Below are 13,647 nucleotides of genomic sequence, written 5' to 3' on the forward strand. Positions count from 1 at the left end.
GAAGGTTCATGGTTTCCTGTCATTGTGACTTGACCCAGTAGGAAGACAGCCAGGGTGTAGAGATCTGGGTGACAGACCATCGGGAAGGAAACAAATGCACATAGACTGTGGAAATAGCTGGCAGCAAGGACTGTAAACGTTAGTGTCCCGATGACCAAACGCGATGTTTCTAAACTTAGGGATGAAGCAAAAACATGCTGCAATTCTCCTCACGGTTCCAACTAGGTTAGCTTCCTACAAACCAGTTCTGGGCCTTAACCTGTGGTTGTTGGTGCTTTTATTTTAGAACTAAGGGGGGTGTAATTACATTTTAGCATATTTTTGGATTGCTCTGAAGGAATGGTTGTCACATCTGGTGAACAGAGGAAGGGTAACAGATTTTGCTGAGTCAGAGTGATTGGAATCGGAGGGCGTTTGCTTGGACTGAAATCTTCACCATATGGTGAAACTGGAGCAGTGCACCAATGCAACACGCCTGCGTCTGGTAAATTCACTTCCTGACTGTCACTGTAATACTATTCTAAGAAATTTTTAACATAACGTGATGGCTTTCATTTGGGCACAGTAAAGGAAATACATCTGTTCTGACTTCCTCCTGACTTGAATTACTGCAACATATTTCAGCTATGCTCATGTCTGAAGGACTGTGACATCCTTGAATGTTTATCATCACATTAACACAGACATTAAAATAAAAAGGAAGTTTAATAGTGACAGGATAGTTTCAAGGGTTATTATGGCTACATTTTATGCTTATAAAGTATTTAATTCTATGTATAGATAGCTCATCTCCTTTTACAAACACAGTAGAGTTGGTTTGTACAGCCTAAGAATAGTTTTGCTCTCGATGAGACTTCATTCTCGAGTCATGGCCTCCTGAGGTGTCAACATTTCGTAAGAATTTAATTTTAAATTGACTGCTAGGTCAGACCCCTCTAGGTTTTGGTTTTGGAAGCTGCTGGGTCAGTTCATAGTCGATTCTGTCTATTCTTTAAGGAATTTCTTTAAGAATTAAGGGGGGCATTGGGCAATTCCTGAGATTTATTGATTATTTACCATGGGGTCTACAGGCCCCTAAAAAGTCTTAAAATGTCATTGATTCTTTTCTTTCTTTTTAAATAAATTGCAAATTGTGAGGTCTTTCTGAAATTTTTCATTTACCCTTTGATTTTTTTTTGTGTGTGTGTGAAAATTCACAATTCTAATGGTACAACTCTTCAAATGTGGCAATGCCAATGTGGTCTAATATTGTTTTTTTTTTAAAAGGTCTTAAAAAGCGTTACATTGAAGTGTCTGAGACCTGACGATACTCTGCCACTTACACTGTATTTGTCAAGAAGAGCTGCAACTATCTATTATTTTCTTTAAAAATAATTAGAAAATTATGTCAAACCCAAGTTGACATATTTAGGAAGCTTGTTTTTGACACAAACAGCCCAAAACCAAGGAACCCAAGGAATTCATTTTGTTGACAAATAAGCACACAATCACAATTTTTATTCTAATATTTTGAATGTTAGGTAACACTTTTATTATAACCATCATTAATAAATTGTATAATGGTTAATTAATCTTGAGTAATAGTTATATAACTGTTAACAATTAATGAAATGCTTTATAAACCATTCATTAAGCAATTTATTTATTGTGATGTCAGGCATGATTTTAATAATTTTTAAATGGTTGATAGATATTGTGTACATCCATAAACATTATATGGATGGCCGTAATAAAGTTGCAACTAATTTTTATTGACCTTTACAATTGCTAAAAGTTTACACTATAAATGTACCAGTCATTATTAGTCATGGATATGATAACATGTTGCTGAATGTTCTACGTTAGATGACGCCCAACATCCAGATTGACCTTAATGTTAACTGTTTTGTTCTCTAGTCGTCTGATAACCTTCCCCAAAGCCTCTCTTCAGTCTTTTGAAGGACATGACATCTTCATTCTGTGTCTCTGGCTGAACATGCAGTAATCAAAGGGTTATTCGTCTCCATGCAAGCGTCATTAAATGCCTGCAGTACCGTGCCAGCCCCAGACAGAGGCGGTGTTTATCAGCCATGTGGCTAACTGACCCGCTGGCCTGTTGGGATGCTGGGCTCGTAGCTCGGCTGGCTGCTATGTACCGGCCCGTGACGACCTGCTTGTCTGGCTGCTCTGCCTACCTGTCTGCCTCCTACTTGCCTGCCCTGTATCTGTCTTCCTACCTGTTCGGCAGTCTCTAACTGACAGCCTCTCTGTCTTCCTGTCAGACTACTCGCCTGGGTGTCTCAGTGCTGCCTCTCTAGACGTCTCCCGTCCAGTTACATTTTTTTTTTTTTTATTGCCTCTCCTCCTGCCTGTCAGTCTAGCTGCAGTAGCTGCCGGGCTGTCAGTCTCCCCTCCTCTCTCTGGTCGGCTTTTGTCATTCTGTCTGCCCGGTTGCCTGTCTGGCTCGTCTGGCTTCCCAGCTGAGGGATGTCTGGATAGGTGCCGGATAACAAGGACCCCGCAGACCCACCACTCACATACAAGAAAGGAGGCAGGGAAGGGAGGGTGAGAGAAAATGGGGGAGGAGGAGGAGGAGGCTGTGATAGATGAAAGGAGAGGTAAATGGAGAAAAAGAAGGAGGAGAGGAACAGGGAGGGAGCATACAGTCAGAGAGGGTGTGCAGAGGCAGGGAAGGAGTGAGCACATGGAGATAGACTTGCATTGAAGAGAGCAGATGGATAGGTGGGAAAAGCGAGTGATGGCAGTAGCGAGATGAGAGATGGGGAGACAGAGACGAGACGTGGAGCTTATTAAGAGGCTTACGCTGCTTCTTTATTAAATGAACATGCAGACGCACTGTTGGTCTGAGGAGCAGAGCTGTGACTGTATAGGGACTTCATATGCACAATCACACACACACACACACACACACACACACACACACACACACACATTGGGTCTGTCTCACTTTCTCGCTCATGTGCACACCCACACAGGCCGTGCACAGTCATTGTGATGAGACCTGAATTGCAAACAAGACCGTCTAGTATAAAGTGCTGTAGTCAGAGTCACAGATTTACAACTCATTCATTGCTTTGACTAGTTCTTTTTATTAGGCAACCTGGACCTGTCTCTCTACTTTTAGTATTCATATTATTCCTACTATTATTATTATTTTTTTTATTTATTTTTTTTATATCATACCATTTCTCATTTTGGTTTGCACAAACTGGGCAATTTTCACACCCATATTTATAATCTATTAATAACATTACACTGCCACAATGTTTATTTGTATACATACTATGTATATATGAGTCTATTTCTATTAGATAGTTTGTTTTTTACTATTATTATTGTTTATTGTAATATTACGGTAACTGTTATTATTACTCTACTGCTGCTGTGACACTCAGATTTCCCTATTTCCGGGACTAATTAGGGAATTCTGATTCTAATTATTATTATTAAAGATTTGATATGCTTTTTTATTTTGTTTTGTCTTTTTAATCCATTTTATCTTGCTTTTTGTTTAGCTAATTAAAAAATAGATAATAGTAGTTCTAATTATTGTTTGGAAAATATGTATTAATAACTATTTTCTAATTATTATTTTATCTTTAAACCCATTTGACTGTGTTTCTTCCTCAACATTTTGGGGACCTTATTCTTGTCTGAGAACAAATACCTCATTGCAATTCTAAATATTAAAATTCTGAGTTTGAATTTATTTTCCAAAAACTAAATAGTTCACTGTTTAAAGTATCTGATATTAAATTTACTTACCTGTATGTTAGTATTTCTGTGACAACAAATGTAGTTAAGTATCACAATTTCAAGTAAAAGCAAATTAAACATATTTATGTGTACAGTATGTATGGGCTGTATACTATGGGTCGACCTATTATCAGATCCAATGTAGCATAGCATTTTTCAAATTATGGGAGTCACAATCATCACTTTTAATCCAACTGCAGGTAAAATAAATTAATTCAAAAGTACTCTATTTTGGCTCTGATGCCGTAATCTACAAAGTAACTGGTAACTGAAGTTATCAAATAAATGTTGAGAGTAAAAGTACAATATTTTCCTCCAAATGTCAAAATGTAATGGAAGTATAAAGTACCTCAAAATTGTACTTAAAGACAGTACTTGTGTAAATTGTACTTGGTTATATCCCATCACAGTCTACTCCTCTTTATACTTCTTGTCAGTTTTCTGTGAAGAACCTAAAACTGCACTAACTTGTATAAAAGGTGCTATTGAAGCAAAGTTTGATTGGTTGGTTGATTTGTTCATAACGCTCTACTATGACCATCAATTTATATAACTGTAAATTGAATTTTACTTTTTGTTTTCCACCATTGGCTCATCAGAAAATAAACTGAACACATGACCTTAGGCTCAAGGAAGAAATTGAATTTGAAATTGATTTTTTATAGATTACAAAGTAATTGTTACTCAAAAAATTAAGATGACTCCACAATGAGAGTAATCCTTAGCTGAGCTCTAATCCTGTGCAGCCCGATCACCCTTCAATATACAGTACAGTTCAATGGACTCAGTCGAGGCTCGTGTCCAGGAACAGGTGGTGTTCATCATTAAAATTGTCCAGCTCACATATTTAGCTAAACTCCCTCTGCCTTTTATTCAGCGTTGAGTCATTGCTCATAGCATTAGCCTACATGTTATTTGCTGAGCTTGTAATTCTGTGTGTGTGTGTGTGTGTGTGTGTGTGTGTGTGTGTGTGTGTGTGTGTGTGCGTGTGCGTGCGTGCGTGCGTGCGTGCGTGCGTGTGTGTGAAAGAGCTGGAAAGGAAGAGAGAGGAGGGGATTTTGTATCAGCCTCTGTGTGTCTTTGATCAGCAGGGCAGAACCCAGAATCCTCATTCTCCACATTGCTCTGTGGAGCGATAAGAGGAGTTGTAGCTCAGCTAGCTTGCGCCTCCCACGCCCATTCCTACAACACACAAACACACACTCTCGCACTCTGCGCACCATACATCACCCAGGAATCTGCCCTTTTAAAGATGAATTACATTCTCTTTCCTGTCTCTGTCTGCCTCTCCCTTTTTCTCACACACACACACACACACAATCTAAAAACTGAACAGGCTAATACATGACAAGTCCAAGGTTCTTCAGCTCCCCTGCCATCCATTCAGAAAATGTAACTTTTTTTTTTTCCACCCTCCCTCCTCCCTCTGGTCCGTCTCGGCCCATGTGTTGTCTTTCCATTCCTTTTGTAGCTGTGGTCAGTAGAGCCATCTTTGCAGCTGCATCCACAGTTATAACTAGCTTTCCGTAGGGGAAGGCCCGTCGGACAGCACATAACAAAGGAATGTGACCTGACTGTCACAGCTGATGGAGATATCTGCAGCCTCGTGTTTTAATTTGCACCCTAGCAGTAGCCGGTGGGTCAGCTGTTTCCTCCTTTATTACAGTGCAGGGTAATTGTCCTGCGATACAAGCCAGACTTTGTAGTATCCCAGTTGAGCCTTCAGTAAACTTTATCTACCTCTCAGCTCAGAGTGGGTGGGGACTGTGTAGTGAAAATACATTTTTTGGTGATGAGAAGCTGTACCTTTCATTTAGCAATGACATGCAGATTCGTATGTTGCATCCTGTCTGGGACATCTGCTGTTAATTTCTATTTTTAATCAGAAATGCAGAAAACCGAAAGCTGAAACCATGTAAACAAAACAAGTAATTTGCATTTATAAACTTGGTCTTTGGAAAATAGGGATGGACAGTTTTCATTATGTTGGATTAGAGTGGTCGATTGGTTGATGAACAGACACTAAGCAGCTACTGTTGATTCAGAAAGTAGAGCCCCACTGATGCTGGATATTTGAGGCCGAAGCTGATATTGTTGTAAAATATTATATCGATGATATATCTGCTGATGAAAAGACTTTTTTAATCAAACACTTGACTTGTATGGATATATGTTACAGTTTAACAAGAAACATAATTGTCTAAAACAAAACTGTAAACTTATTAAATCATTTTGAATCAGAGCATGACCAGTGCTAAATTTTTGGGGCTGATACCAATATGAGAGAGTAAAACATTTTGATATCGATAAACTGGCCGATATACCCACATTTTTTGCAATGATACCTCAAATGTGATGGAATAAACTTTCTGGTCCAAAATGACATCAGTTAGCTAAAAGAGTATGCTTCACTTGTAATTTTATCACCCCAGTCAAGAATTAATTATCCCAGTCATTTTTTTCTGCAATAAAATCACTATAAAATCCGTTTTCAAATCGGACAACATATATACCAATATATCTGTGATAGGCCAATATCAGCCAATAATATCTGATAACTGATATAAATCGTTCTGACTCTATTCTAAATGACCCCAATCATCTTCTGCATTATTTCACATAGTCTAGTGTGTAGGATTCATGTCACAGCTTGGAACCAGCACCCCTTGCCTTATCCTTCACTACGCTGGCCAATGAAACCATTAAAAAACATGAAAGACCCTCTTAAAGAGTCAGTGGTTTGGTTTGTCCAGTCTGGGCTACTGTAGTGTGTAGTGTGTGGAGTGTGTGTTGGCTGCGGGAAAGGACCTGCTTCCTCTAGAGATATAAAGGGCTCATTCTGTTAATCCTGATTATACACTAACGAAAACATAATTATTACATACAGTATTCTATTCAAATTCTCCCCCTAAATCCCCCTTAAACCTACACACCAGATGTTTAAAATGTTAAAACTCTGACCAGCATTTTAAACTATTTTCAGACCTTTAATACTGAACAATCAATTGATAGTGGAAATAATTGTTATTTACAGCCCTGATGTTGCATGCACCGAACTATTAATGTCAGTCAGGAAAAACGATTAACATGTTAATCAGTAATGAAACATGTTGTTGGCTGCATGACTAATTTTGATTGATATTTTGTTTCTGGAATGTAATTTCCGGATGGGTCACAGCAGATTATTGTTGAGTTGTTGCATCAGTGCCACTTGGTTTTTTCACTAACTGAATGTGACTGTGTAATACAAAGATGTCCTGGATGATTCTTAATGCACCTGTCGGTTTATTCACAATGCTGTTAAGGAACGGCTCACGTTCATTTACTCCATTTCACTTTGGCAAGCGTCCACTTCACCAAAGCCATGCCTTCCATAATGGATATATGATTTTCCAGCCATGCATCATCATCACAATTAAACAGGGAAAACGTCTCCCACATGCTAATTGACCTGGTCATGTTTTGTCGTGATCCCTGTCAAAGACTCCTCTTAACGTGATTCACTGACGTAAAACAGAGCTGACTGCCATCGCATTTTTGGCACAGCGAGGGCAGGGAAAAAATGGGCATCTGGTGGAACGGCACCTCTGCGCTCGTGGTGGTGTAACCTGGCACCGGCTGCAGAAAGATGGCAGCGGGACGGCGGCGTACGAGGCAGACAAATAGAGGGAGCGGGCGCCGTATCCAGGACGAGCAAGGTCGCCGGCAGGTTGATTGAGTGCTTATAGGAGTGGGTGACCTCCTTCGCTTCCCCTCAGTGGCAGCGGAAAGGAGGAGGAGGACGGAGCAAGTTGAGAGCTTGTATTGCTGCTGTCTGTCCCACTTTCTCTCTCCCCTCTCGCCTTCCTTCTTTCTCCATCTGTGTCCCCGTGGTCACACACACACACACACACACACACACACACACACACAAGACTCATTCTCCGTTACCATACACTTACATGTTTACACAGCACATTACAGTATACTTCCATACACATTTTTCAGGGCACAGTTATATTCTCTCCCCCCTACATTTCTACATACAGTGTACATGTTCAGTGTACTTAGGTGTGCCTACAGCCCACACATAAGCACCTTGACCCTTGACTAGGTTCATTATGTAGCATCAAAGCAACGCCCTGTAATTTAAAGCCTACGTGAAGCTGATGTGTGACTTTCTCTTTGTCTCAGGCACCTAATTCATCTCAGCCAGCTCCTTCTTGTACACGCCGTGTTATTTTACATTAGCACAGCCGTGGTCGCCGCGCAGCATTGATCACACTTAATCACTGGGACAGACAAGCAGGTTGGTGAGTCAGCGGGCGTGCACGTTCCGTGTGTGTCAAGGGGGGAGTCTACCAATGAAATGTAACAGGCAGGCTTAAAACCTGGCCATCTTGTGCAAATGTGAAAAGCACCGCAGGGCTGAGCTGTGGAGGGCAGAGATGGAAGAGGAGGAGGAATTTAAGGAATAGTTTTGCTTGTTTGCTGAGAGCTAGGTGACAAGATTGATACCACACTCGACTCTATACAATAAATGTCAAGCTACAGCAGCCAGTTAGCTTAGCTTAGCACAAAGACGGGATACCAAGCCCCCAGAAAGTAGAAAGTAGTTTGTAGGGGCCAAACTGTGTTTACAACGTCACTTGGGCCCATAACACTTTTTCCCATAAGCTCACACAGTGAAAGAAGTGGCTGTAAAAGGGCAGATAGTTTATTTTTTAGCACAGCCCCTGCAGTTTGACTCATTTGACCATCATAAATTGAGCGATTCTGTACGATATCATTTGGAAAGCCTATCGGCCTCTTTGGGCCCCGCAAAGACTCCACCCTAAAGCTGTATCAGGATTTTCATTATTAAATCCATGCGGTAATCAGATTAAAACAACTAGCTTACCTCTGTCTGAAGGCTACAGAATCAACCCTCTAGCATTTATGTTATGTTATTTTTTTCTTGATAAATTTCTTCAAGAAACAAAGGGTGTTATGTGCCGGACTATTTCTTCGCCGGGTGTTGTGACTTCCTGGAGTCCATGCTGGCTTCCTGTCAACTTCCCCGGTTTGAAGATTAGTGAGCTGGGGAGAGGTCTTCACACAAAATTTGTGGCTGAACCCGAAAAGTCTTTTAAATGTACAACCCGGAACTGAACCATACCCATCTATTATTTGGCTGCTTGGCCCTGGACCCATGCAGAACTGAGAAATGTCGGATCTGATCTTGGTTGGACGACGCAGACTCTCTGTTTCATGCCTCCTTTGCCTTTTGATTCTCCGTCTTTAGCCCTTCACTCCTATGTTGTCCGTCTCCTCACTCTTTCTCCGGTCTCTCTACCTTCAGGCCTTCACGCTACTTGTCGGCCGAGTATGTTTTGCTCGTTTTATCTCCCCATGCGTGAGCTCGCAATGCAATTCAGAGGCAAAATGCTGTGTTGCGGGTCTCCGTCAGCTGCTGGATCCGAAGAGCATTTCTCGCTCCTTCTCCCCTATCGCGCGTCCACTAACACCTTCCTCCAGGCAGGGTTTTTAGTGCTCGTCTGGAATCAAGCCTTCCGGATGTTTCTAACAGGTGCCCTTAGACCCTCTGTATCTATGTCTGCTGAGATATGTGGCCTGAGTGATGTGTGTGTCAGTGTGGGTGTGTGTTGGCAGCGACTCCTGCATCCTCTGGGGGGTCATCGGGGGCACTCACTGTAAACAGATCTTTGTGGGCATCAGCAAATCCCCTGGCTGGAGCACGTGCTCTATACCATTCTATCATTTTCTCTTCTCTCTCACACATACACACACACACACAGGCAGGCACATAAACACTCCTACCCATGCATTCACACATATTCCTTATCTGTTGACTAGGGGTTTCAGTTGCTCTCGTTCTGCTCACTCTTTGTCACACAGTCTCTCTTACTCTGCCCCTCTCCCTGACAGTGGGGCCTCCCGCTTGCTTTATAGTTTCCAGGAAGCGGGTAAAACCAGTCTTGAGTTTCCCTGCCCTCCATTCCAAGCTTTCAGGTGGAGAAAATAGACTCCGCTGTCACCCCCCTCCAAATCTGTCCCCACGTCGGAGTGGAAAACAAACAGTGGAGCTGCCTGACAGGTCCGGGGGGGACATGAGAACCTGCGGAGTGTTTGAACAGAGCCCAAGACGAGAAATGAACGGTTGCTCTTCAAAGCTTTCTCCTGTCATGTCATTCATTTGTCATTTCTTACAGCCTCTACCTTGTTGCCAGACCTACAGTGCAGTAAGTCTATCTCCATAACTGAAGCTCCTCTTGCATTACAGCCGTTCTGCATCATTTTTAACCTCATTAATAGTCACTTACACCTGCGGCTGTCAGATGCTTTAGTTCTTTTTTTAAGGCGTGAACTTGATAATATGCTACTGACATCACTATAACTCCTCCTGTTGAAAAATATTCTAAATTAAGCTGCGGTAATTCCTAGAAGGAGAGCAATGTTCAGTCATCATCATCAGTAATGTAAGAGCATTGTCTTTTTTCCCCCCTTCCAAGTAGCAACTTCTGCTGCTGGGGTCCCCCCTTTTTCATGTCAACACTGCATAGTGAGGCTGGAACGCTCCCAGTACTTAACAGCCCATATTATATATTTTAGCGACATACTATGCCATTTAGTATGACGATGAAGTGTCATAACATCACCGCAAAGTCCTTTTCAGGTATCATTTGTTTTCATAGAGCTGTGTGTTGATTGATTATTTTAGGTTGTCACCCACACACACACCATTTTCCCAGTACTGCACAATTCTAATCTGTTATAAGAGAATAAGAGAGGCATTGATTTTTATAGGTCATTCCTTTAAGCGTAGCAGAAAAAACTGTGCATCACTCTTTCTCGTCGATTTCATATTTTTTAAAGATTGTATGGAGAGTATTTTTGTCGGGCTGCCAGGCAAAGAAAACAACAGATTCTACGAAAGTCCTTGTATACTTCTCACACAACAGCTTTCTTCCATTTTGGCATGTCTTTCAGTGAGCAGTGTTTTGGCAGATCTCCCTCGTTCGCTTGTGTGTGTTTGTGTGTGTGTGTGTGTGTGTTTGTGTGTGTGTGTGTGTGTGTGTGTGTGTGTGTGTGTGTGTGTGTTTGTGTGTGTGTGAGATAGTTGTTGAGTTTCAGGAAGGCGCACTTTGCCAGCAGGGCCTGAAACAATAGAGCACGGTTTTCTCCGCTTGATGTAGCTCAGTGTAGGCCTTCGCCTGCAAGAGCGAGAGGGAAACTCCAGACTTGCCACCTCCTGCTACTACTCCTTCCCCTCCTCCTCCTCCTCCTCCTCCTCCTCCTCCTCCTTCTTCTTCTTCTTCTTCTTCTTCTTCTTCTTCTTCTTCTTCTTCTTCTTCTTCTTCTTCTTCTTCTTCTTCTTCTTCTTCTTCTTCTTCTTCTTCTTCTTCTTCTTCTTCTTCTTCTTCTTCTTCTTCTTCTTCTTCTTCTTCTTCTTCTTCTTCTTCTTCTTCTTCTTCTTCTTCTTCTTCTTCTTCTTCTTCTTCTGCTTCTGCTTCTTCTTCTTCTCCACCTCCTCCTCCTCCCCACCCCACTGATGACTCAGAGAAATGTGCTTGGCCTGGCTCCCGCTGCCAAATCGCAAAAAGAGTTCTGATGAAAACAGAGTGAAACTGACAGAAGATTCCTTTATAAGAATTTTGGCTGGATTAGGGCCTTAAGCTATTTCAGATGTACCGGGGTTCAATAAGTGCAATAAAATAGAAAGATTTGTTGAGGAAAGACCAAATGGGTTTATGTTTCTAAACTTATTCATACATGTTTATGTGCTGCACTGTCGTGCTGGAGCTGGTTGAAGGCAGCCAGTTGCTGCCAAGCACAGTTGCAGACATCATAGCAGTGTTTCAAGGCTATGAGTTCTTGAAAAAAATAAAAAAAATGCTGATAAGATTTTACTGAGCATAATGCTGATTGATGTGGTCTGTTTTTGATTTAACGGACCTAGATTAAATGCCTTCTTGACACAGTGATGTCTGTGGTTTCAAGTGTCTCTCTACAAAAGAAGATATTTGGCTGGAAAAAAACATATTGAAAGATTCTTTTATTGTATTTTACAACAAAAAAAGAACTATCTCTGGTAAAATAGATGCAGGCGTTGCTTCATTATAATTTATACTTAATTTATCAATGACGGCATTCCATTTTTGTAGGTATTCTCCACCTTAAAGGTTTGACTGGACAGGAGAAGCTTACAATATATTGTAGATTACAATATTATTTTTTGTAAAAAACTTTGTTTAGAATTGTGCAGATGAAAAAATTCAGCTCAAAAATTGTTTCACATAAACATTTCAGACGACTGAACAAAAAACATGGATTAATGTTTGAACTGGTTCAGCAGAATCATTTCAAAGCTGTAGTCACAAATGACACAATCCAGTGTGAGGGGCAGAATTTCAAAATATTTTCTGTCATATAAAACAGTGTTTCCTCATATCAATCCAACAATTGGGTGTCCATTATTAAATGGGAATGATTGCAGTTTAATAGACACATTAAATTCAAATAGCAAAGATCAGAAAATAAATTTTTAAAAAAGTGATACTTAATAATATGTAAACTGGGTCCAAATCAATTTCACTGTTTAAGAAGCTTAACACTGTGTGTTATCAGATACAAGTCTCCATTTTATTTTCACAAATTAATCAGAATGAACAGATCAGTTATTCTCATCACGTCATCACATACAACACATTTTTACATTTTATTTATATAAGCAATAAAATGTGTTTTCTCTCCTCGACAGACCAAAATGGTCAACATATTATGGTCGTTCAGTATTTAAGTAAGTAAAAAGTCATCAGTGCTGTTTCTCTACATGAGATGGAAAGTTCTTTCTTTCTTCCAGAAAGGGTTCATGGGTGTTATGATATTAAAGGAACACATTTATTTAATATTTTTTATAATCAACAACATAATTAGAGGTGAAATTATAACAGTGGCAATCAAATGTGTTATTTGTAGTTTTGTTTTTTTTTCAGAATAAACAGGGATAAGTACGTATAACAGTTTAAACACCAAAAAATACAATGCAATAAACAAAGTACGTACTCATATGAAATGAATAATATAGCTGAAGCAGTTTGAATGTGATGTGGATAATTATTTAAACAGATTTACTGAATGCCAGCCGGATTTTAAATTATTTTGCAGAGTGACTCACAAACGTTTTTTCTGGATGACTTATCATTCTTGTTGTTTCTTGTCTGACCACTTGGCTCTTCCATTCAGACTTTATGTGTCATCATGAAGCTCCAGAACTTTCAAATGGTAGCTTTGGCATATTTCTGTCCAGTCGGCCTTCCAAATTTGGCTTTTCTCAGTGAGGTATTTTTAAGAATTGGGACTGTGTGTACCATTGGTGGTGTGAAGGTATGTGTGTGTACCTCTGACAATGCATAGTTTCTGCTCTTGTTTGTCTTCGATGTGTTTTTTGTGGAGACCCTTTCCTCGTCCATCAGTCTGTCGCCACCTCTGTCCTCTTATTTTGGTTTCTTTGGCTTTATCTCACTCTCCATACTCTTCAGATTATTTATCTGTCACCATCACTCCCAACTGTTGGTCTTTGAAGACGCTGACACACACTTGAGTTGTGTCTCTAATAAGAATGACTTTGTGAGTAATCTTTTATGATCTTGCCTTCTTTGTCTCTGTTTATTTATTAATTCTGCTCTGCTTTATCATTCCTTTTCCTTCTTTATTCATAGCACGCTGTCTTCGTGCCAAAGATCTCTCACACGACATAAACCAAAAGTCCCTGATAGTTTCTGTCAGGAATATCAACTCATTGCCACATTCCCTTGTCTGGGGAAGGGAATTCAACTCTATGACTAAGAAATTGAGACAAAATGCCCCAAAATATAGTAATGGAGCGCACTTCACACAGATGGTTAAATG

This window comes from Sparus aurata, chromosome 1 (genome assembly GCF_900880675.1).
Source record: "Sparus aurata chromosome 1, fSpaAur1.1, whole genome shotgun sequence".
Taxonomy (NCBI): domain Eukaryota; kingdom Metazoa; phylum Chordata; class Actinopteri; order Spariformes; family Sparidae; genus Sparus; species Sparus aurata.